The sequence below is a fragment of the Vicia villosa genome, unplaced genomic scaffold (assembly GCF_029867415.1).
Source record: "Vicia villosa cultivar HV-30 ecotype Madison, WI unplaced genomic scaffold, Vvil1.0 ctg.004571F_1_1, whole genome shotgun sequence".
NCBI classification, from domain to species: domain Eukaryota; kingdom Viridiplantae; phylum Streptophyta; class Magnoliopsida; order Fabales; family Fabaceae; genus Vicia; species Vicia villosa.
In genome coordinates, this window is record NW_026706465.1 from 93,134 (window position 1) to 97,353 (window position 4,220).

The following is a 4,220-nucleotide window of genomic DNA, read 5'->3' on the forward strand; positions in this document are numbered from 1 at the left end:
CAGTTGTGATCATACCATGGATTGTGTAATTGTATTATTCAGTTATTGAGTGTATTGTATGGATCACACCTCGAAGTTTCATTGTTGTTAGCCGTTGGAATTATAGCGAGTGGTACATCTAGGGATGGTCAAAAGCAACGTAAGAGCTGAGATTGAATGCATGAGGTATGCTTATGTTGGTTATGTCAGATGAACTTGGAGGTTCGACTAAGAAAGTGTTAACTGAGAACAGGAAGGTCAGATGGAGGACTCCTATTTGGAACTATTCACTAGAAGTATGTTTTCGAGGACGAAAACTATTTTAGTGGGGGAGAGTTGTAACACCCCATATTTTCTAATTTTAATTTAATTGGAAATTAAATTATTATTTAGAGATAATTTAGTATTTGGTTGAATTATATGGAAAATGATGAGTTATTGGCATTGGGCCTAGAGTGGTGATTAGCAGGAGAGGGGGTGTTGACTAAGCAAGCCCATTATAATATTTTATTTTATTTTTCATAAAATAAAGGAATTGGGAAAAGAGGAGAGGAAAGGAGACAGACTCTGAGAAAGGGAGAACACGTGAAGTGAGAAGAGCCAAAGGGGAAGAAGATCTTCGAAGATTCGACTCTGAGGTAAGGGGGGATTCTTCGGGTTAGTATTCCTTATGTGATTATAGGTAGTATGATTGATTAGGATTGTTGTCTAGTTCAATCGTACGTGTCGGGTTTGGGACTTTGTTAGGTTTTGATGAATTGGTATGAATTACATGATTCTGTTGATGCTCATGTTATGTGTTGTTAATACTTGTATAAAATTTGTCTGAATTATGTGTTTATATGAAAATTGATGTTATATGTGTCGTATGTTCTATGTACCTGAAATTGGGGAAAAGGGAATAGGGAAATGCTGTCAAAATAGTGAATTTTGCTGTGCAGGTACGTAGGAACCGGTTCCCGTATGGGACGAACCGGTTCCCCCTTGTAAAAACAGAGAAATATGGATTCTGGGTAGCTGGGAACCGGTTCCCATGTAGGGACAACCCGGTTCCCCATAGTAAAAATCATAGACGTGACTTTGAAGCTGCCAGGAACCGGTTCCCACGTAGGGACAACCCCGTTCCTGCAGCACTTTTTCTAAAAATGTTTTATCTTTAAAAACCCGTAACTTTTGATCTGTGTATCTGTTTTATGTGCCGTTTTGGGCGTTGCGAAGCTAATGAGATGCTTTATCTGATGAATTGATAAAATGGGCAATAGCCAAATTTACTTTTAAACTCGATTTAATTATTAATGAATTGAAAGATAGTATATGTATATGTGCTTATATATATGACTATTGATGCATGTATTTGTGTTGGTGATGAGATTGTGATATCCATTGAGTGATGTTAGTATATAACATGTCGTAGATGATATATGTTTTGTGATTATGTTGTTGGGTTGCTTTGACAATTTGTTACATTGTGTGCAATGATGATGGATATAACGATGTTTGATCGTGGTGATGATTGGTGATTGTGAATATTAATATATTGTTAATATTAATATGTTGGTTATGGTGGCAATTAACATTAATATGATGTGTATGTTAATTGTGAGGATGTAGTGTACATATGTGAATGATTGTATATGTATGATGATGATGATTGATGATTGTGAATATTAATATGTTGTTAATATTAATATGTTGGCTATGGTGGCAATTAACATTAATATGATGTGTATGTTAATTGTGATGATGTGATGTATGAATGTGAATGATTGAATGATGCTTATACATGTACATACTTGTTGTGACCTTATTGGTAAGAGGTGTTAAGCGATGTTAAGCATCGGAATGATGATGATGTATGAAGATGTAAGTATGTGTCATGTGTGCATTATTCATAAATCATTTGCATTGGAAGGCTAATTCCCATTGTGTGGAGATTAGCGGGAAGTCATCGTGTGCCCATGTGGGGTGTGAGCGATGAGGCAGTAGTCGTGTGCCCATGTGGGGTGTGAGCGACTAGAGGGCAGTATCAAAGAGAGAAGTCCTGTGATATGATTCACGAATTTTGGTACCACATGCATAGTGTCAGTTGCATCATATGCATTGGTGATAACATGATTGGATGAGATCCAGTGTTATACCTTGGTGTGTTTACATGATTGATGTGTTGAGAAAATGATGTTAATATGACTTGATCCTTGATGAAATTGATGAGTTGTGGGCCGATGGCCAATATTGTTGGATGATGCTTGCTTGTTGTAATAATTCCGATTATATGTAAGATTGAGTGGATGATAATTACTATGAGATTTTATTGCTTATGATTGCATAATGCTTATTAATTCGAATGAAACTCACCCTTACTTTGATGATTTCAGATTAAGGATGTAGCGGCGTCTTGATTGGGTGAAGATAGCTTGTAAGCTAGCCCGTAGTTCGTGTCGAGTCATGCTCTGATTGTAACACTGGGGAACGATAGTTTAGAGACGAATGATTATGTCGGTCTTGTTGTTTTATGATTGTTTTATAATAACTTGCATGGATAATGAATATGCAATGTTATGGATTATTGTCCGCTGTGTTGAACATGAATTGTAATTATGTTAAGTGGTTCCTCGTGTAGCATGACAAATGACTATGGTATTTTTCTGTTAAAGAAGTTGTGACATCCTTGTATTTCATGTTTACTCTGAATATTATTCTATTTTCCGCGGGGGTTTAGAAGGGTGTTACAAGAAGAATGTTCTGATATTCTCTTTGAAGAATTACTCTAACACATTCTCTTCTCTGTTATGCTCTGATACATATTCTTTTTAAGAATATATCAAAGTTTGCTCTGATACATGTTCTTTCTTAAAAGAATGTTCTGATCCATTCATGCTCTGATTATTTTTGTTTAGTTTGTTCTGAAACATTTCAGGATGTAAAGATGCTCTGATGATGCTCTGATACATTCAAGAATGTTCTGATACAATCAAGCATGCTATGAATCAAGAAGAAATTCAAAGCTCTGAAGCTGTCCTATGGAAGCTAGAAGCAGAAGCTCTGAATGTTCTGAAGTTCTGGGCAAAAGTGAACGTCTCTATCGAAATGGAAAATACTCAGGGAAGTCTTTTATTTAAAATTCTTCTAGTATTTATTTCAGGGGGAGATTGTTAATCTCAGGGGGAGACATATTCACACACTATGATTATATGATTATGCTATATTTGTGTAATTGTCTTTGGTCATCTGATATTCTGATTGCAAATTCATATCAATTATATATGTTTTTGTCATCATCAAAAAGGGGGAGATTGTTAGAACAAGATTTGTTCTGATCAATATTCTTAGTTTTGATGATAACATTATATATGAATTTTGTATAAGACAATGTGGTACTCTAATCCTATGCATTTTCCATTTCAAGAAATATATAAAGAGTATGCACAGTTCAGCGCAAGAAGCACTGACTCGGAAGGTTCAAGTATGCAACATCAGAACATGCTCTCGCAAGATATCAGAAGATGGTCAAGAAGAATCAGAACATGCTCTCGCAAGATATCAGAAGATGGTCAAGAAGAATCAGAACATGGTCTATGAAGCATCAGAAGAACATGAGTTCAGAAGCAGAAGCACTGAAGTTCTTATGGTATCACGCTAAAGCACTTCAAAGTCAGAAGACAAGAAGATGCTCTGCACCAAGCTGTTTGACTCTGATTATTCAAACGTTGTATCTACAAACATCAGATCAGAAGCAAGTACAAGATGATAGGCTACGCCGACTGACAAAAGGAACGTTAGAAGCTACAAAAGGCAAAGTCAGTAAAAGCAGTAAAAGCAAGGCTCGAGGTAGTTGACAAAAGAGTGAAACATTAAATGCAGAGCTGTACGGAACACGCAACACATTAAATGCATCCCAGCGGTCATCTTCTTAAACGCCTATAAATAGAAGTTCTGATGAGAAGCTAAACACACAACTCTTGCACAAAAATACTGAAACCCTGTTGAATTCGAAAGCTCTCAAACTTCATCTTCAACCTCACTTCACTTGTAATATCTTAGTGAGATTTAAGCTTAGAACTTAAGAGAAATATCACGGTTGTGATTATAGCTTATTAAGAAGCATTTCTATACTCTTGTAAGAATTTGTTTTACATTGATTGTAAAAGGTTCCTAGAGTGATCAGTGAGATCAATAGACTCTAGAAGACTTAGAAGTTTCTAAGTGGTTGTTTCCTAGAGTGATCAAGTTGTGATCAGTAT

The 4,220-nt window shown here is 35.9% G+C and overlaps 1 long non-coding RNA gene across 1 annotated transcript; it reads left to right on the forward strand.

The window, feature by feature from the left end:
* Positions 1–505: 505 nt before the first annotated feature.
* On the forward strand, positions 506–2,657 carry LOC131642154 (uncharacterized). The gene is made up of 2 exons (XR_009295802.1): positions 506–617; positions 2,355–2,657. It is a non-coding gene; the product is annotated as an uncharacterized LOC131642154 (long non-coding RNA).
* Positions 2,658–4,220: the final 1,563 nt, after the last annotated feature.